This window comes from Eurosta solidaginis, chromosome 1, assembly GCF_040869045.1.
Source record: "Eurosta solidaginis isolate ZX-2024a chromosome 1, ASM4086904v1, whole genome shotgun sequence".
Classification (NCBI taxonomy): Eukaryota; Metazoa; Arthropoda; class Insecta; order Diptera; family Tephritidae; genus Eurosta; species Eurosta solidaginis.
The window spans coordinates 116,422,203-116,444,527 of record NC_090319.1 but is presented as its reverse complement, the minus strand read 5'-3'; the positions used below and the strand labels follow the sequence as shown (position 1 = coordinate 116,444,527).

At 40.2% G+C, this 22,325-nt stretch overlaps 1 protein-coding gene across 5 annotated transcripts in view; it reads left to right on the top strand.

Annotated features, from left to right (window-relative positions):
• Window positions 1-22,325, top strand: part of LOC137236756 (meckelin) — a 215,467-nt gene that overhangs the window by 44,279 nt on the left and 148,863 nt on the right. The window lies entirely within an intron of this gene.

Below are 22,325 nucleotides of genomic sequence, written 5' to 3'. Positions count from 1 at the left end.
TTATAACTTTACGTATACTGGCCTTCACCAATATCACAGACTCAAGGGGTCAAATAAGTCGAGGGCTTACAAAGTAAGCAGTGACACCCTCCGCCCCTTCCCCCCTTTATCTCCCACTCTGGTGTAAAATCTATAAATTGTTATAACTCAATATAAATTTTCTCCTAAATCAATAGTTTTTGGTATCTGGCACATACAGATCGAGATCTAGACAATTTTGGAGGAACGATCAGTGGTCCTCTCCTTTTACTCCCGCCATCCGCCCTCCTTCAATTGTTTTTATTAGCACGCTTTTATTAGCTTTACCTGTATGTTTCTATGTAACTTTTCATTCGCTCCAATGCGCCTGCTGCCTTATTAACATGGTTTTATAATTAGCTTCACCTCATATGGAGACCCTTCCGGGATCATTTCTGAATGGTTTTCGGGATCGGTCCGGGATCCCGCCGGGGTAATTTCGGGACTATTTCGGGATCATTTTGGGACCCTTCCGGGATCATTTCTGTATAGTTTTCGGGATCCGCCCGGTATCCCGTCGGGGTCATTTCGGGACTTTTTCGCGACTAATACGGAATCATTTGGGAACCCTTTCGGCATCATTTCTGGATGGTTTTCGGGATCCGTCCGGGATCGCGACTAATACGGGATCATTTGCGGACCCTTTCGGCATCATTTCTGGATGGTTTTCGGGATCCGTCCGGGATCTCGTCGGGGTAATTTGGGGACTTTTTCGGGATCATTTGGGGGATCTTCCGGCCTCATTTCTGGTTGGTTTTCGGGATCCGTCCGGGATCCCGTCGGGGTCATTTCGGGACTTTTTCGCGGCTAATACGGGATCATTTGGGAACCCTTTCGGCATCATTTCTGGATGGTTTTCGGGATCCGTCCCGGATCTCGTCGGGGTAATTTGGGAACTTTTTCGGGATCATTTGGGGGCTCTTTCGGCATCATTTCTGGATGGGTTTCGGGATCCGTCCGGGATCCCATCAGGGTAATATCGGGACTATTAGGGGATCATTTGGGGACCTTTCCGGCATCATTTCTGGATAATTTTCGGGATCCGTCCCGGATGCCGACGAGGTCATTTCGGGACTATTTCGGGATCATTTGGGATACCTACCGGCATCATTTCTGGATGGTTTTTGGGATTCGTCCGGGATCCCGTCGAGGTCATTTCGGGACTTTTTCTCGACTAATACGGGATCATTTGCGGACCCTTTCGGCATCATTTCTGGATAGTTTTCGGAATCCTTTCGGGATCCCGTCAGGGTCATTTCGGGACTTTTTCGGCAACATTTAAGATTGGTTTTCAGGATTCGTCCGGGATCCCGTCAGGGTAATTTCTGGACTTCCGGCATCCCATCAGGGTAATATCGGGACTATTAGGGGATCATTTGGGGACCTATCCGGCATCATTTCTGGATAATTTTCGGGATCCGTCCGGGATGCCGACGAGGTCATTTCGGGACTATTTCGGGATCATTTGGGATACCTACCGGCATCATTTCTGGATGGTTTTTGGGATTCGTCCGGGATCCCGTCGAGGTCATTTCGGGACTTTTTCTCGACTAATACGGGATCATTTGCGGACCCTTTCGGCATCATTTCTGGATAGTTTTCGGAATCCGTTCGGGATCCCGTCAGGGTCATTTCGGGACTTTTTCGGCAACATTTAAGATTGGTTTTCAGAATTCGTCCGGGATCCCGTCAGGGTAATTTCTGGACTTTTCCGAGACTATTTCGGGATCATTTTGGGACCCTCCCAAGATCATTTCTGGATGGATTTCGGGATCTGTCCGGGATGCCGTCAGGGTCATTTTGGGACTATTAGGTGATCATTTGAGGACCTTTCCGGCATCACTTCTGCATGGTTTTCGGTATCCGTTCAGGATCCCGTCGGAATAATTGCGGGACTTTTTCGGGATCATTTGGGGTCCCTTCCGGCATCATTTCTGGATGGTTTTTGGGATTCATCCGGCATCCCGTCGGGGTCATTTCGGGACTTTTTCTCGACTAATACGGGATCATTTGCGGGCCCTTTCGGCATCATTTCTAGATAGTTGTCGGGATCCGTTCGGGATCCCGTCAGGGTCTTTTCGGAACTATTAGGAGATCATTTGAGGACCTTTCCGACATCATTTCTGGATAGTTTTCGGGATCCTTTCGGGTTCCCGTCAGGGTCATTTCGGAACTTTTTCGGGATCATTTAAGGATGGCTTTCAGGATTCGTCCGGGAACCCGTCAGGGTAATTTCTGGACTTTTCCGAGTCTATTTCGGGATCATTTTGGGACCTTCCCAAGATCATTTCTGGATGGATTTCGGGATCAGTCTGGGATGCCGTCAGGTTCATTTTGGGACTATTAGGTGATCATTTGAGGATCCTTCCGGAATCATTTCTGGATGGTTTTCGCGATCCGTCGTGGATCCCCTCGGAGCCATTTCGGAACTTTTTCTGGAGAATGTCGGGACAATTAGGGACCCTTCCGGGATATTTTCTGGATGGTTTTTGAGATCCGCCCGGGAGCCCGTCATGGTCATTTCGGAACCTTTTCGGAATCATTTTGGAACATCTTCAGGGATCATTTCTGTGTGGTTCTCTGGATACGTCTAGGATCGTGTCGTCATTTCTGGTTTTTTTTGGCACTATTCCGGGAACTTTTGGAGACCCTTTCGGGGCATTTCTGGATGGTTTTCGGGATCCGTCCGCGATAGCGTGGGGTCATTTCGTAGCTTTTTCTGGATAATTTCGGTATCATTTGGGATCCTATCAGGTTATCAGCTCATTTAGTCCTTTTTTTACTCAATTACAAAAATAAAATGCATTAGACAGAAAACAAAATTTTAAACAGATAACTTGATAAGCAAGCTAACGCGAATAGCCTATATATTTAAATTTCTCCTTGCGGACGGGGCCGCGGGTAAAGGCTAGTACTATATATATGCTTGTATCTACATAAACGAATCGATCATTATGTCTACACATATGTACGTATACGCAGCTGAGAAGCAACGCACAACCCAGGGCCGTAGAGAGAAAATCCGGGCCCGGGACTAAACAATTTACGGTCCCACTATAAAACATTCACTAATACATTTGATTAACTTGAATGAATGACGTCTCAGTGATGAATCATTATTAATGGATTACATCAAAAAAAATATTTGCCGCATCAACTAAATGATTTTTGGACTAAGGTAGGTAGGTTGAACTGGCCGGTCCATGAGGACCTCACATAGACTGATTGAGTCCGTAGTGTTACCAGAAGTTTGTTTTAACGACCAAACTGAAAAACCCTATCACAAACCAGGATCTATGTTATAAAATAACTCCGTCCTCTTGGCAAATACTAGACGCTTCCTAGGACTTAAGCCACTTGCTGCTTCTAGATCTGACAGCTGTATCACTCCTAATAGCTGGAGTCTTAGCCTGGCAAGTGCAGGGCACGAGCACAGAACGTGCTCGATCGTTTCCTCCTCCAACCCGCACTTCCTACATCTGCTATCACTGACCAGGCCTAATTTAAAGGCATGTGACGCCAGAAGGCAGTGTCCAGTCAGAATACCCGTCATGAGTCTACAGTCCTCTCTTTTTAATGATAGGAGCAACTGTGTTAGTCTAAGGTTGTAAGACCTACACATAATCTTCGACACTTTGCAGCCCCGCGCTTGAACCCACGCCTTTCCCGCTTGGTCGATCATGTGCACCTCTCGCCTTCGCTTAATCTCGTGGGACGTCTACGGGGCAAGCTTCAAGGAATGCGCCCTTTTTAGCTAGTTCGTCCGCTTTTTCATTCCCATCTATTCCCATATGGCCTGGGACCCAATATAGATGTATGCTTCTTCCTGTCCCGATTCTCTCCAGTGACTGCTTATACTCTAACACGGATTTAGATGCTGTGCTATGCGAGATTATTGCCTTAATTGCTGCTTGACTGTCAATATAAAAGTTAACACGGTTGCAGCTTAAGCTTAAGCTATTCTCTTCCAGGGTTTCTACTGATTTGGTTGCGGCTACTATTTCCGCTTGGAAAACGCTACGGCAGCCTGTAGGATCTGCTTATTTCCGGATCAGCGCGGTATACCGCAGACCCTACTCCTTCCACTACTTTGGAACCATCGGTGTACTCATGTATCGCCTCGTCCGCCATTTGCACACCCTTGCGCCAACCGTCCACCTCTATTGTGGCCTTAAGATCTCCCTCGAAGCGCAGATAGGGAATCATGTAGTCTGTTTGTCTTGTGATTGATGACGCTATACTACTATGGCCATATGGTCGGCGCTCAAGCTGCCCCGAAGCACCGAGCCTGGTTGCGGTCGTTAACGCTTTATTCTTTGCTACCAGGCCTACAGGTGGGATGTGCAGAATGGCACACAGTGCAGCCGTCGGAGTTGTTTTCAGGGCTCCCGTAATGCTAAGCATCGATAGTCTGCATACCCCCTCTAATTTTTTGAGATATGCTGTTTTTTGTGTGGCTTTCCACCAAACAAGAACTCCATAGTATAGAATAGGGCTTAAAGTCGCTGTAAAAACCCAATGAGAAAGAGAGGGCGATAGGCCCCACGTACACCTCAGCATTCTTTTACATGCATAGAGTGCCGTTGAGGCCTTCTTGACCCTCTCCTCCACGTTGAGCTTCCATGACAGCTTACTGTCTATGATGATTCCTAGATATTTTGTGCAAGGTTTCTCCTGTAAGGTCACCCCTCCTAACTTAGGCCTGGTCCAATTTGGGACCTTGTACCTCTTTGTAAACAAGACCATATCCGTCTTCTCCGCATTGACTCTCAACCCGACATTAGATGCCCAGGTATGAATATCCCGAAGCGCCCGATCCATCAAAGAACTAATCGTTGGAAGGCACTTTCCACTTATGACAATTGCAACGTCATCTGCGTAAGCCGTAAGTCTTCCGGGTCCCTCATCGAATCGCCCGAGCAGTTGGTTGATGACCAGCGTTCACAGCAGAGGTGATAGCACCCCTCCCTGCGGCGTGCCCGTGTCCATTGATTTCGTGGCCTCGTACAATCCCCATTGTGATGTAATCTTTCTGCAATTTAACATGCAGCCGATCCATCTGATTAAGGCAGGATGTACTTTAATGTAATTAAGACCATCCATAATCGCCCATTTTGCAACATTATTGAAAGCCCCGGCAATGTCCAAGAAGACTCCTAGAGCATACTCCTTATATTCCGGGGATTTATCTATGCTTATTACCACCCTTTGCAATGCGGTGTCTACCGACTTGCCTTTGGTGTACGCATGCTGTGTTGTGAAGAGCAGGTTTTCATCCACGTTGGACTTTATGTACACACCTATCAGCCTCTCAAAGGTTTTGAGTCTTCACTGCCCACTCGATCTTGGTATCGGTCGCCAAGCCCGGCACTACTAGCTCCGTGATCGAAGTGTGAGTGATGTCTGCTGGCTCTTCTAAACCGTCTCCCGATGGGAAATGTGTATCGAGAGGCACCTCCAGGGATTCCTCACTATTACGTGACCATTCCCCGTTCTCTTTCTATATTAGTCCCTGGACTATGTTTCCCTTTGCTAGGACTTTTTTCAACCGTGCTGTTTCGCTGGAGCACTCTATGTCCGTGCAGAAACTTTTCCATGAGTTTCTCTTCGCCCTGGTAATTTCACGCTTGTAGATCCTCAGTAGATCCCTGTACTCGTCCATTTCTTTTACCTGTCTTCTTAGAAGACTCAGCTCATTGCTCCACCATGGCGGCTTTGCTTTTCCTCTGAATCTTATTAGAGGGCAAGCTTTGTTATACGCAGTCATAAGCGCCCTTGTTAGGAATTCATTCGACTCCTCCAGTTCCTCTACATTAGCAACCTCTTTGGGTTGTTCCAGTTTTGTTTCTACATGTTTCTGGAATTTAGTCCAGTTCGTTGACCTAGGGTTTCTAAAGGTTCCTCCCTTCTCTACCCCCTTTAGGGGGATGCTGAAGCTGATATACGCATGTTCGGAGAAGGATGGTCTATCAAGAACCATCCAATCATACCTTGATATACCACGCTCGGAGCTCAATGTAATATTTATTTATTTATTTATTTGAGTCTTTCAATTTAAAAATTTTTACAGACTAGCATAATATTAAGAGTAGAAAGATCTTAAATGACTAATTAGGGTTACATACGAAGAAGTGCAGTCAACACCTGAAGAACTGAAAAACAAATTGAGATCCACACAAGCCCTCGCAAAAGGCGCGTTTACCGCATAGTTGGTCCTTGCAAAACTAATTTTAAAGGTCTCAAAGTGCCGCAAGTTTCTGCAGGGAACATTGAACTGAATTTTTTCCAGGAGCGATGGACAATCAACAGCTCCAGAAATTAAGCCAATGATAAACGAGCACGATAAGATGGTTCGTCTATTTACAAGCGTACTCAGTTCAATTAAAAGACATCTCGATTCATATGACGGCAAAGGATCAGAAAAATTCAAAGAACGGAGAGCAAAACGTAAAAAAACTTTTTGAACTCTCTCGATACGATTAGAGGGACTAGTATGGTATGGTCTCCAAATTATAGCAGTATACTCCAGTCTCGATCTGACAAAAGAGCAATAAAGAGACTTGAGGGTGTGAGGGTTAGTGAAAGCTGAACAATTTCTACGAATGAACGCTAGCATCGCATAAGACCGAGTAATAACGTAGTTAACTTGGTTAGCGAAACCAAATTTCGCGTCAAAAAATACACCCAAGTCTTTAATTTTCTCAACGGATTCCAGGGCACAGCCCGCAATACTATATGAAGTCCGTAGAACATTAGCCGATTTAGAAAAAGTCACGTGAAAACACTTTTTGATGTTAAGAGTAAGACGATTTAAACAACACCAGTTTTCAACATTGAGGAGGTCCGATTGCAGCCTTTCAGAGTCACGAGAACTCTTTATGGTGGCGAAAATTTTCAAATCGTCTGCATACAAGTATTCCGCAAAAGCGAAGCATGAGCCGATATCATTTATAAATAATATAAAAAAATAGAGGCCCTAGAATACTTCCTTGCGGGACCCCAGAGGAAGCAATGAAGGGCTGGGACGTGGCGTTGTCTATTTCAACAACGCATTGTCTATTTGAAAGATACGACGCAATCCACTTCAAAAATGTGGAATGAAAACCCAAAGCCATAAGCTTAGCCAAGAGTATCTAGTGCGAAACCTTGTCGAAAGCCTTTGAAAAGTCAGTGTATATTGTATCAACTTGCAATCTATTATGAAAAGCGGAAAAGCAGTATTCAGAAAAAATAGATAAGTTAGTAACAGTGGACCGTTTTGAAACAAATCCGTGCTGATTATTCGAAATTAGGCCCTTTACTGCAAAGTATATTTTACCATTTACTATAATCTCAAAAAGTTTGGAAACACATGAGAGCTTCGAAATAGGTCTGTAATTACGAACATCATTTTTGTTACCACTCTTGAATATCAGAGAAATTGAAGTTAGCTTCCAGTCATCCACAAATGTCCCAGTAGCCAGAGAGTTGTTGAAGATAATTGAAAGAGGATCAGCCAAACACAAGCAGTTTTTCAACAATATGACAGAAAGACCATCTGAGTCCGTCTTAGTAGACAGCTTAAGCTTCCCAATACCATTAACCACATCCGTAACGGAAACACGCAAAGGTCCAAAATTGAGCGCTGAGTTGCTCATGGAAGGCAAACTCGAGTGGACGCGAGTGTCTGGTTCAAAATTAGAACAAAAAAAATTGGCAAATAGATTCGCAGCATCAACTGCATTGATTGCAGATTTGTCGTTGAAAAACACATTACTAGGGACAGATGAGCAGGCCTTTTTTGACTTTATGAAACGCCAAAACGACTTTGAGTTCGACATTATATTACTCTCAAAGCTCAGAACATAATTTCTGTACAAAAACCTATTCAAGCACTTGAATGCCTTTAAATCGTTTTGAAATTTTGAGTAGTGCGCCGAATCTCCAGTTCTTTTATACTGTTTTAAAGATTTGCACTTAACATTCCTCAGATGTTTTAGCCTCTTAGTATGCCAGGGCGTCTTATATGTATATATCTTATATCCAGAACATTTCTGGATGTTGGACCAATGTATGTAGGGACATTTCCCCTGTTGGCTATCTGCAAATTGGTTTGCAGGATGTAACAAAACAGAGATTCGCCTCTCTCGTTCGTATCTGCTCCTCTCCACGCATTGTGGTGCGCATTTGCATTTGCGCCTATGACCAACCGCCCTTTGCGCCCTTCCTCCTGTACTAGCCTTTTGCACTCCATCGGTGGAACCTCCGCAGCATGGGCCATGTAGCAGGAAGCCAGAGTAAATGCCTGCTTATTCTTTTGCTCAACGGCCACCGCTACGAGATCCTCTGTGGTGTAATTAGGCAGCATATATGAATGCAGCTGTTTCCTTACCATTACTACAGCTCGCACCCGTCCTTCCGTTTGTGCGTAGTAAAGGCCAAACCCGCGCGCGCTAAGTCCAGAAACCTTTCCTCCCGATGAGAGCCACGGCTCCTGGATCAGCGCCACGTCAAACGAACCCTCCTCAAGGGTTAGGAGGTGTTCGCTCGACGCCACTTTACTGTGTTGGAGGTTTATCTGTAGGACTCGCAGCACCATTGGGCTGTTTGTCCCCCTCCAGCACCTTCGTCTTGATGTCGTCATCCTCCCCTTGCCCTTTTGGTTTAGAGTATTCGAGGCCCTCTTCAGCCTCTCTTGAATGTTGTGCCGGGTGTTCCTCTGTGCGAGTCACGGCACCATTTAGCGGTTGGCCCTCTTCTAGCACGTTCGTGGTGATGTCGGTGACCTCCACCTGTCTTTTTTCCCTTTGGCTTCTGAGGTCGACTTCGACTTCGCCCACCTCTAGCGTGTTAGGGTTTTTATCCTCGGGACTTCTTTTCCTGAGTCGCATGTAAATTTTGCCAGTGCCAAAGGCATTTTGCCAAGCTGCGTGTACAAAATATCCTCCGCCTGCTTGTCTATTTGGAAGATGTAGAACTGACCATCCTCGGTAGGCCGAGATACAGTAAGTACCTTCCAATCCTGTGTCGGTATGTTCGGATTCTGATTCTGCAGAAGTGGCAGTGTATCCTCCGACTTCATCACGCATGGTATCCATACCTTAACTTTTGGTACCGTGGGGATTTGCGCTTTATCCACCACCTCAAAGCGCGCGTTCGTGCCTTGCCTTTGGAGGTTTGGAACCACTTCCTCCAGCCACCGCAAGCTCGCGATGTTGTCGCATGCTATCATCTTCACACCATTATACCATCCCCCCGAATCAAAGGTTGGAAGGGGCTTACTTGGTTGTTCCCGCATCATCTTAAGCATTAAGCTAATAAGCTCCCTTTCCACAGATCTCCACCTTTCAGTAGTCATTTGTCCGAAGGGACTGCTACGATCAACCAGCGCCACAGTCAGTGACTGCTTTGCCACATCACTCACCTTCTCGGGAAAAGCAGGAGCCTTAGTGTTATCTCTTTTTGGCACCTCCGAGAAAGCCGGAGTCCTAGCGTTAACTCCCTTTATCACCTCCGGGAAAGCCGGAGTCTTAGCGTTATCTCCCTTTGGCTTATCTCCTACTTCTTTAATTGGAACTTCCCTCTGAATCGCAGCTTTCGAGGTAGTTGCTACCTCGCTATTGGATCCCATCTGTCTTACAGCTTTGGGCATACTTGTCTTGTCTATGCGACTGCCCTGCCTCGCGGCTCTAGGACTGGGTCCTTTCTGCCTCTTGAAAGTAGGCTTGTCGCCTTCCGCCGAACGTTGCCTCTTCATTCTGCCATTCGACGCTTCTTCCTCCTCGTACCGCTTGCAGAACCGAGGGTTTCTCGCAGCAAACCTTTTGAACTGCCTTCGACCTACTTCTACCGCTTCATGGGCCCATTCCAAGCGCTCGATCTCCACTTCTGTTGGGTCGACCACTGCTCCCAAGCGTTGTACAATTCTTAGTGCTGCACGGTACTGCGAGAGAGCTCTTTTACTTCCTCTGCTCCGTACCCTTCTCCACTCTTCTACTCCGTTTTCATTTGTGTGCTTCTCCAACACGGAGTTCATTGAATCAGCACTACTCTCGCTCCCCGAGTCCGACGCATCGCTTAATTCGTATTTGTCGTCCTTGGATTGCGACTCAGTCCTCCTCTTTACATCGTCCTTATTACAATCAGGTAATGAGTCGTTCATCTTGGTCGTACGACCACCTGCCCGAAAAGGCGGGCTCAGCGGTCCAGTATTATATACGGGGAAAGAACCGTCCACCACAGCAGCGCCCCTTACTGCGGTAAGGTCATTAATACTTCCCGAGGTGGTCGGGTATCGGACTAAGGCTGACAATAAAATTAACACAGAATATTTACTGTTTATCATATATGTAATACTCCTATATTGCTACAAAAGGCTAAGTACATTCCCAAACATCAGAGTGCCGATATATTGCTGATTAAACGTTTTTGTTAAATTTAAATTTTTTCTTGTCACACTTATGCTGTTACCATCACAAAAATTGTATAGGCTGTCTTGTTTTGATTTCGAATTCAAAACACATTGCGAGCATTTTCTATTAGCAATATAGGAGTATTATATATATGCTATTTATACTATTTTATTGTAACGTAGAAATAAAATTCTCTTTTAACAGGCACATATTGTTTCAAATAATCTTTTCTAATTATTTGGTAACATTTCAAATTTCTGATAAACAAAAAAAAATTATAAATTTTAATTATTCAATATAGAAAGTTCGGATATCAAAGAGTGACTTTACTTGCTTTTTTCCTGTAAAATATGCATAATAATATCAAAATTTGACTGTCTTGCCAAAGCGGATTCAACACAAAGCGTGGCAAGTCCTGAAACTAGCTCTTGAGATGAACACGATCTATGAAAGTTTTTGATTCTTGAAAGGACGCTGAAGGAACGTTCTGCACTAGCTACAGTGACAGGTATAGAGCAAAATATACGTCAAGCAACACAAATGTTGGGGAAAGTCGTATACAGATTTTGAACATATGTAGATGGCATTTAGCAATTGTAATGGTGACAGACCTTTATCAAAATTTGCTTCGTAAATTTGTTCCTAGTGAATTATTCGCATTCTAAGCTTTGAGAAATGACCGACTTGTATTTTTTGACAAATTTTGCTGCGCTCGTCCGAACCGTAGTTTCATCCATTTCTTCAAATTGCCACAAAAAGGAAAAAGTCTCGCTCAAATTTCTCATAGCTGCAAATCGTTCAGTAATGCCAGTGAATACCGAATCAGCGATCACCAGGAATGTATTGTTTTTAAAATCAGACTATGAATCATCCGTAATCATCTCATTTAAATTATCTTCAGAACGTCTTTTGGGTTTTCTTTTTCGAATGTCCGGAAACTTTGGCGAGATGTTCAATTGAATAGCAACTGTTTTGCATTCGTTTAAAATTGTTTCCCATTGGTTTCTGATCAACTTCAAATCAGCTAAAAAGGCATCTATATGTCGGACCTCAACATCTATGGTGGCGTCTCTAAATTGGAGGACGACGTTTCTTTCATTAATGGTAGTCAGTATTTTGAACCAAATTGAGGACAGCAAGATACATTCGAAGTTGTTGATGTACTTGAGAATGCCGGTAACATCGTCGTATGCTTGCGCAGTCAAATTTGGCTTTTGGCTGAAAGACTATGAAGAGAGCTCGGTACATTTTTTTTGAGGATGTCCCATCGTTATGGAGTGCTGCTGAAAATAGTGAAACATTTTTGTATAACTCCGAAGAAAGTAATTTGCAGCCGTACAACATTCTGCAGCATCAACGCCACATAAATTGAGACTGTGGGTTGCACAAGGCGAGTAATCAGCATTCGAGTTTTTGTCGAGAATGTGACGTAGTGCTCCGTTGTATGCTTCTTTCGTATTGGAGCCGTTATCGTACCCTTGTACACGACAATCTTCAATCAAGTATGGTAAATTAGATCAGCGATTTTCTGACCAGTTTTTTGGTTACAATTCACGAAAGCCAAAAACCGTTCTTGAATTGTAAAATTTGTTGCTTTCGAATTGAAGAGTTAGTGCAAAATGAACGTAGTCAACGTGACTAGCATCAGGCATAGCATCAACGATAATAGCAAAATACTTGGATTTCTTACCTTGATCTAATATAGTTTCCCTCACGTGCTTTACACAAATTTCTATAAACTCGTTCTGAATGTCTGGGGAAAGATAGTGAACTTGTAAACGTTTATGCTGCTGTTGTGAAATCCTAACTTTCTCCAAATGATCTCTAAGTATCGGATCATATTGGCTTATGAGATCTTAGATGCCCAAAAAATGTCCATCGTTTCGTTCGCCAAGACATATACTTTCGCCTTGGAAAGCTAGGCCTCTTTCACCCAAAAATAAAATAGTGTCCAAAATTCTATATAAAATCTCTTTCCACTTTTGAGTTTCAGTGATTAGCTGGTCATTGATAAGTGTATCAATTGTAGCCTCCTTTTGAATTAGATTTTGTAAAGATCACCGTTGAATATAACATTTAATGTGTTTTGTCAGTCATCAGTGTCACCACGAAAACTTTACTATTTCGGATTCATGTAAACATATATTTTTGTTTGATGTTTTTATTGTCTTCTCAGGCCCAGGCAATAAATCATTATCAATATTCGTTGCTTTTGAAATTCGGTTTAAAATTTGCACCTGGAACAACTAAAGGCTCTTACTTACTTACTTAATTGGCGCTTAACCGTCTAAACGGTTATGGCCGTCCAACAAGGCGCGCCAGTCGCTCCTTCGCTCCGCCAACCGGCGCCAATTGGTCGCACCAAGGGAGTTTAAATCGTTTTCCACCTGGTCCTTCCAACGAAGTGGGGGCCGCCCTCTACCTCTGCTTCCATAGGCGGGTTCCGTTACAAACACTTTCTTGGCCGGAGCATCATCTTTCATTCGCATAACATGGCCCAGCCAGCGCAGCCACTGTGTTTTAATTCGCTGGACTATGGGGATGTCTGCGTATAGCTCTTACAGGTCATCATAAAATCGTCTTCGGTACTCGCCATCGCCAACGCGTAGAGGTCCATAAATCTTTCGAAGGACTTTTCCCTCGAACGCTCCCAAAGTCGCTTCATCTGCTGTTGTCACGGTCCATGCTTCTGCCCCATATAGCAGGACGGGTACGATAAGTGACTTGTAGAGTATGATTTTCGTTCGCCGAGAGAGGACTTTACTTTTAAATTGCCTACCTAGTCCAAAGTAGCATTTATTGGCAAGATTGATTCTTCGCTGGATTTCAATGCTGATGTTGTTGATAGTGTTGATGCTGGTTACCATATAAACGAAGTCTTTTACTATTTCGAAATTATATCGAATTCGAACTAAAGGCTCTCCTGAATTAAAAAAAATGCCTTAGTACCTCTAAATCGCGGGCCCCCTGAGAAACACATTTTTGTTTGATGTTTTTATTGTCTCGTCAGGCCCAGGCAAAAAAATCATTATCAGTATTCGTTGCTTTTGAAATTCGGCTTAAAATTTGCACATGGAACAACTAAAGACTCTCCTGAGTTAAAAAAAATGTCTTAGTACCTCTAAATCGCGGGGCCCCTGAGAAACCACGGGCCAGGGGGAATCCCCCCATTCCGACCCCTCTCGTCGGGCCTGGCACAACCACATGCATATATCTGAGATACTCCCGAAAGTATGCAATGAGAGAAGCTGTAATATCGTGCAATTGTAGTTACAGCTGAGAAATATCAAAACAAATATTTTCCATACAACTTACACACATATGTATGTATATGGGAAATATCCCTACCATATTGATCTTATTAAAATAAATGTACTCTTATGTATGAACATTTACGCACTTGTTTACTAATAAACAAAGTTCTATGATCAGTACAATAGTTAACGACCCCGATATTTCTAGCTTAAGACTTTTATACTAAGTACAAACACACACCAAATTGGCAATTTATATCATTCAGGCAATTTATTACGCAACCTATCATATAATAAATTGTAATAATATATTGCCAATTTAAAAACAATTTCGTAATAAATTGTTTCAAACTGCAAATGCAACCTTGTCAAGTGTGTTTATTGAGTAGATTTAAACGTCAGTTACGCATGGCTCAACTATGTATATGTTTGAAGAATGAAGATGGCAAACTCAAAATGAAACTAAAGCATTGAACACATTTTCTTACAACACACAAAAATTTCAAAGTTTTATGTTTTCATTCTATTCCATTCGCCTAATACCAACAAGCGCATTTTGACAGTCTAAACAAAACTACGATGCTGCTGTAGAGATGAGCCAACCAGCTATCAAATTACTATTGTGTATGCTAAATTGAGTTGTATGAACACCACTCAATTTAAATCTAAATTGCCTCAATTTATTTTTCTGTTTGAACATAGCATTAAGCACAATTTTGGTTAGATAAATATAACTAAATCAATGAATATTAACAAAGCAGCACTGTTTGTTTGCACATATATACATAAGTTCATGTACGTATGCAAGTTAACAGTACACTTCCCACAGTGCCGTTATGGCAATCATAAACAAATATTCCATTTCTCAAGCCACTGGCATTTCAGTAAGCAGACTAAACAATTATTGTATTCTCAAGCTACTGGCATTCCAGTAAGCAGACTAAACAAAGATTATATTTCTCAAGCCACTGGCATTTCATTGAATAAACATTCCATTTCTCACGCATCGGTTTTCAAGGGCAAATCCGATGCAACGCTTATATTGTAAATATTGAATTAAGTTATAAATAAGAGCAATTGTTGAAAATAAAGTCAGTTTGGATTCTGAGTTTGGTGTCAATGTTACATTCTGTAACTAACCATACAAAATTCTTATTATTTTTTAAAAACCCCTCCTAAAGTAGGAGGACGATAATTGGCGCCCGGCGTGTGGGGCACGCGTTGTAAAAATAAGTATCGTCAAAGGACGAGAAAAAATAAAAAAACACAAAAGTTAAACAACAAGGTTTTTAAAAAAAGTATCGTCAAAGGACGAGAAAGAACAAAAAAAACCCAAAAGTTAAACAACAAAATTTTTGAAATAAGTATCGTCAAAGGACGAGAAAGAACAAAAAAAAATACAAAAGTTAAACAACAAAATTTTTTTAAATAAGTATCGTCACTGGACGAGAAAGAACCAAAAACACAAAAGTAAAACAACAAAAAATTGTTTTCAAAACTTTAACTAACTACCATTGTGAATTCATACAAGTGGTTTGAAAAAAACATTAACAATAGTAAACAGCTTCAATCATCTGTTGAATCGCTGTTCGAATACTTAAATCATTTAATGTGAAGTTCGTGGGTTGAAATTTGAAAATTGACAAGAAAAATACAAGTGAGCAGCTAACAGCAAAATAAGTCCATGGAGAAATAAATTTAATAGTGTGCAAAAACAAAAGCGAATTTAAAAACGTAATTCTTGAATTACTCGTATCACAACAACAACAAAACAAACATACAACCATAACATTGAATAAGAGGAAGAAGTAAACGAGAGGAGAAGAGCAGTTCAGAAAGTAGCAGAGGAAAAAAGGAAGCTGTATATAAATTTGATGTTACAGGACCAGTGAGAGCAGCAGTACGGCAGTGAAGTAAGATTAATTTTTATGCTATTTAGTGACTAAAGATTCATTCTTGTACTTACGCTATTTAAAAAAAAAAACAATTACTAAAAATATTTAAGTGTGGATTTGTTGATACAAGTATTTAGAAGTATGTCGTTAGAAAGTGAAAATGAAGCCCTAGTGGCTAGGTTAATAGCCGCGACTAACGCTTCATTAAAATTAGAGGTAGCGGAATTGCGCAGGCAAATCGAGGGGATGACTCAGGCAGCTACCATCGCGGAGTACAAGCCTGAGATCATCAACCAGCAAATAAAGTGCGAGGAGTCTTTAGAGATAATAAAGTATTTGCTCGAATTCACGGGAAAGCAAAATAAATATGTTAGTTGGAGGAAATCCGCTAATAACACAATGAGTTTATACGTTAGAGGCAGCCGTAGGTATTTCGCTGCACTAACAATATTAAGAAATAAAATTACACAGGAAGCCAATGATTTGCTATCAAATCATGGGACAGTGCTAAATTTTGATGCCATTTTGGCACGATTAGATTTCGCATACGCCGACAAGAGGCCAGCCCACATTATTGAACAGGAGATGAGCATTTTGAGACAAGGCTCTAATTCAATAATTGATTATTATAATAAGGTTAACGAGAAATTAACGTTGTTGATAAATAAAACGATCATGACCTACGGTACTGACAGTTCAGTCACTAGGGAACTTAATGCCAAGAATAGGCGAGATGCTGTACGCATATTTATAACCGGATTGAATGGGAATTTATCAAATATCCTGTTTTCATTGTCACCAAGTGATCTGCCGAACGCTTTGGCAAAGGCCCATTTTTCGCCTTCAGCAAATAATGGGCAAAATAATTATAACCATAGAAGAAACTTCAATAATAATCTGAGGTTTGCACAAGAACAGCCTCAAAGAAATTTCGGGCAAAGAATTGAAAGGGTGCAACCACAACCGACCCCAATGGATGTTGATTCCAGCATCAGGGTACAAAATCGGCCGCAGCCAAGACCTGCTTATAATTACCAAAGTAATAACAATCAAAGTGGTAATATAGAAAAAAGACCACATGGAAGCACGCAGCAGACCGTGCAACCACCCAATAAGGCATTGCGTGTTAATAATATAAATGAGGATCATTTTTTAGACCAAAATTAGCTTTGCCATACATTTTTTTGTATGACAGGGCAATAGGTAAAAATTGTAAAATATTAGTTGACACAGGAGCAACTAGCTGTTATATAAAGTCAGGTATTTACAAGAATAGAAATGAACTGGCTATACATAAAAGAGTTAAAACAATTAACGGCTATTCAATAATACGTTACTATCATTTTATAACTTTGTTCGGTAAAAAGCAAATTTTTTATGAAATTGAAAATTTGGAAGCAGATTTGCTGATCGGATATAAGTTCTTGAGAGACATAAAAGCGGTGATTAATCTTGAAAGGAGGAGGTTGATAATAAATAACGATAAAGAAGCAGAAATATTTAGCTTGGGAAGTGAATCCGAGCGACAGGAAAATTTAGAAAATGAAAATACTTTAAGAGCAAGGACTTCTAAAGTGCCAGCCGATGGTAATACCGGCAAAAGAAAGGAAGATAAAGAAGAAAACACTCGGGACAAAGAAATCCTGAGACGCCAGCCGAAGAGAATTCCGGCAAGTTTTAAAATAAAACACGTTCATAAAAATAATTTGAATATAAAAAATTCGGGAGAAGATCCTGAAAAGCCAGTCGTTGAATTATCCGACAAAATAAATAGTGAAAAGGGAGCGTTGAATACAATTACTTTGGAGGAAGAATCCTTTGAAGCACCAGCCGATGTATGTTCTGGCAATGCAAAAGATAATTACAAACCCTGTAGTAGGAAAGTGTCAAATAAATTTATTGATATGGAAATGGATAGCGGGATCACCAGACCATGATGATTTGGTGTTAGTAAATAACAAATTGAACGAATTAACGGATAATAATAATAAACAGTACACTACAAACTCTGAAATTTTTAAAGAAATTTATAGATTAACTGAAACCATAAAAAGCTTAAATGGAGACGAATATGTTAAATTGCTTGTAAAACGAAGAAATGAATTTTTAATGTCGGAATTACAAAATCTCGTTAATACTATAGCAATGGCAAAAGTAGGAATTTTAAATCCAGTAATTTTACATTTTGATGAAATAGAGAAGATAACCGAAAATGAGCACGGACGACTGTCTATATCAGATATAATAGACGTATCTACTTTTAAAATATTGCAAAATGAAGATGTAATAGTTATTTACATAAAATATCCAAAAATTATATTTGATTGTAAATTGTTTGAAGTAAGGCCAATTGCCCAAATAGATAGGTAAGCGACTAATTGCAAAAGAAATTGCAAAATGTAACGACAAATATGTTAATGTTGAAAATTGTAAAAAAGAATTGATAAACACCTATTGTAAAATTAATAATACAAATGGTTGCTTGTCAGATATTTTAACTGGGAATAAAGCTAAATGTAAAAAAATTAAAGAAGGCAATAAACAAATAGATGAAATAAAACAGGGTGCTATATTAGTTTCAGGGAAGCATATTATCAATAATCAGGAAGTAGATGGAATTTATTCAGTTACATTTGAAAATCAAACAAATATTGATAATGTTACATATGAAAATATAGATTCAAAAATATGGCAGTATGTCAGCAATAGTAAAGTAAGTAATTTTGAAATTGTAGATTACATTGAGTCAAAAGACTATAATTTGGAATTTGAAAACATTAATTTGATAAACTATGTAAGAAATGAAATACAATCACATCCTGTTTATTGGATTGTCATTGTATTAACATGTATTATAATTATAATATATATATTTTTTAAGATCAACAAAGTGGTTGAGAGATGGAAAACAAATAGACAGTCAATAAAACAAGAGGAAATTTTTAATGAATTAACCGTTAAAATTAATCAACTTTACAGAAATTACAGAATCGGGGCGATTCTCTTAAAGAAAGGGGGGAGTTAACAGTACACTTCCCACAGTGCTCTTATGGCAATCATAAACAAATATTCCATTTCTCAAGCCACTGGCATTTCAGTAAGCAGACTAAACAATTATTGTATTCTCAAGCTACTGGCATTTCAGTAAGCAGACTAAACAAAGATTATATTTATATTTCCCAAGCCACTGGCATTTCATTGAATAAACATTCCATTTCTCACGCATCGGTTTTCAAGGGCAAATCCGATGCAACGCTTATATTGTAAATATTGAATTAAGTTATAAATAAGAGCAATTGTGGAAAATAAAGTCAGTTTGGATTCTGAGTTTGGTGTCAATGCTACATTCTGTAACTAACCATACAAAATTCTTATTATTTTTTAAAAACCCCTCCTAAAGTAGGAGGACGATAATTTGCATACATGTGCATGCTCATATGTACAAGCGATGAGTGTAATACTGTTTTCACACAGAAACTTAATGATCTCATTTCACCTGCTAATGAAATCGTAAATTTTTTGCTTTCACACAGAAGTAACTGCTCGATTTGTATGAAGGATGAGACAGACAATCATGGCGGAACGATATAAGGTGGGAGCATGGTGACATACCTACAAACAAAAAAAATTCCATGTGCTTCTAAATTCGATGGACAAATGTCAAAATCGTACTACGCCGGTAGTTGATGTATCAAATCAAATAAAAAAGAGCTTATTATATACAAAATTATTTAAAAAGGTTATAATCAGCTGTTCGATGCGGCCACCTTGTATCGTTCCGCCATGCAGACAATGACATTTGCTTTGATAAATGACATTTTTAAGCACTGAACACACCAAAAACTAAGAAGCGGAAACGGAAGCGGAACGCTGCCAACAGAGTTGCATTGTGCTTTTGAGTTCATTAGGCATTCGATTAGCTACTAATGAAATAATTATAGATTCGAATTTTGTAGGGAAGATTGAGCTCAATAAGCGTCTTAATGTAGAAAATTGTATTTATTATTCAATAAGCCTCCTGTGTGAAAATAGTATAAGATAAACAGATATTTATACTCAGTTGAGCAGAGCTCACAGAGTATATTAACTTTGATTGAATAACGGTTGGTTGTACAGGTATAAAGGAATCGAGATAGATATAGACTTCCATATATAAAAATCATCAGTATCGAAAAAAAATTTGGTTAAGCCATGTCCGTCCGTCCGTCCGTCCGTCTGCCCGTTAACGCGATAACTTGAGTAAATTTTGAGATATCTTGACGAAATTTGGTACGTAGATTCCTGGGGGCTCATCTCAGATCGCTATTTAAAATGAACGATATCGGACTATAATCACGCACACTTTTTCGATATCGAAAATTTCGAAAAATCGAAAAAGTGCGATAATTCATTACCAAATAAAGGTTAAGCGATGAAACTTGGTAGGTGAGTTGAACTTATGACGCAGAATAGAAAACTTGTAAAATTTTGGACAATGGGCGTAGCACCGCCCACTTTTAAAAGAAGGTAATTTAGAAGTTTTGCAAGCTGTAATTTGGCAGTCGTTGAAGATATCATGATGAAATTTGGCAGGAACGTTACTCTTATTACTATATATCTGCTTAATAAAAATTAGCAAAATCTGAGAACGACCACGCCCACTTTTTAAACATTTTTTTTTAATTCAAATTTTAAAAGAAAAGTTAATATCTTTACAGTATATAAGTAAATTACGTCAACATTCAACTCCAGTAATGATATGGTGCAACAAAATACAAAAATAAAAGAAAATTTCAAAATGGGCGTGGCTCCGCCCTTTTTCATTTAATTTGCCTAGGATACTTTTAATGCCATAAGTGGAACAAAAATTTACCAATCCTTGTGAAATTTGGTAGAGGCTTAGATTCTAGGACGATAACTGTTTTCTGTGAAAAAGGGCGAAATCGGTTGAAGCCACGCCCAGTTTTTATACACAGTCGACCGTCTGTCCTTCCGCTCGGCCGTTAACACGATAACTTGAGCAAAAATCGATATATCTTTACTAAACTCAGTTCACGTAATTATCTGAACTCACTTTTTCTTGGTATAATAAATGGCCGAAATTCGACTATGACCACGCCCACTTTTTCGATATCGAAAATTACGAAAAACGAAAAAAATGCCATATTTATATACCAAATACGAAAAAAGGGATGAAACATGGTAATTGTATTGGTCTATTGACGCAAAATATAACTTTAGAAAAAAACTTGGTAAAACGGGTGGGACACCTACCATATTAATTAGAAGAAAATGAAAAAGTTTTGCAGGGCGAAATCAAAAGCCCTTGGAATCTTGGAAGGAATAATGTTCGTGGTATTACATATATAAATAAATTAGCGGTACCCGACAGATGATGTTCTGGATCACCCTGGTCCACATTTTGGTCGATATCTTGAAAACGCCTTCACATATACAACTAAGGGCCACTCCCTTTTAAAACCCCCATTAATACCTTTAATTTGATACCCATATCGTACAAACACATTCTAGAGTCACCCCTAGTCCACGTTTATGGCGATATCTGGAAAAGGCGTCCACCTATAGAACTAAGGCCCACTCCCTTTTAAAATACTCATTAACACCTTTCATTTGATACCCATATAGTACAAACAAATTCTCCTTTTTAAAATACTCATTAACACCTTTCATTTGATACCCATATCGTACAAACAAATTCTAGAGTCACCCCTGGTCCACCTTTATGGCGATATCTCGAAAAGGCGTCCACCTATAGAACTAAGGCCCACGCCCTTTTAAAATACTCATTAACACCTTTCATTTGATACCCATATTGTACAAACGCATTCTAGAGTCACCCCTGGTCCACGTTTATGGCGATATCCCGAAAAGGCGTCCACCCATAGAACTAAGGCCCACTCCCTTTTAAAACACTTGTTAACACCTTTCGTTTGATACCCATATTGTACAAACGTTTTATAGAGTCAACCCTTTTATAACGATATTCCCAAAAGGCGTCCACCTATAGAACTAAGGCCCACGCCCTCTTAAAATACTCATTAACACCTTTCATTTGATACTGACATCGTACAAACAAATTCTAGAGTCACCCCTGGTCCATCTTTATGGCGATATCTGAAAAGGCGTCCATCTATAGAACTTAGGCCCACGCCCTTTTAAAATACTCATTAATACCTTTCATTTGATACCCATATCGTACAAAATAAATTCTAGAGTCACCCCTGGTCCACCTTTATGGCGATATCTCGAAAAGGCGTCCACCTATAGAACTTAGGCCCACTCCCTTTTAAAATTATCATTAACACATTTCATTTGATACCCATATCGTACAAACAAATTCTAGAGTCAGGCCTGGTCCAACTTTATGGCGATATCCCTAAATGGCGTCCATCTATAGAACTATGGCCCACTTCCTCTTAAAATACTCTTTAATACCTTCCATTTGATACACATGTCATACAAACACATTCCAGGGTTACCCTAGGTTCATTTTCCTACATGGTGATTTTCCCTTACTTTGTCTCCACAGCTCTCAACTGAGTATGTAATGTTCGGTTACACCCGAACTTAGCCTTCCTTACTTGTTTATTTTACTATTCGAATAATAAGGAAAGGAATTCGAATAAATGGAAGCGAATAAACGAATAAAAATTTCGAATAAATATTATTCGAATTACGAATACCTGGCGAATAAAAGAGTTTATTATATGAATAGTCCCACCCCTGATTTATATCTATTACACTCTGTCAAAAATTACGATACGATA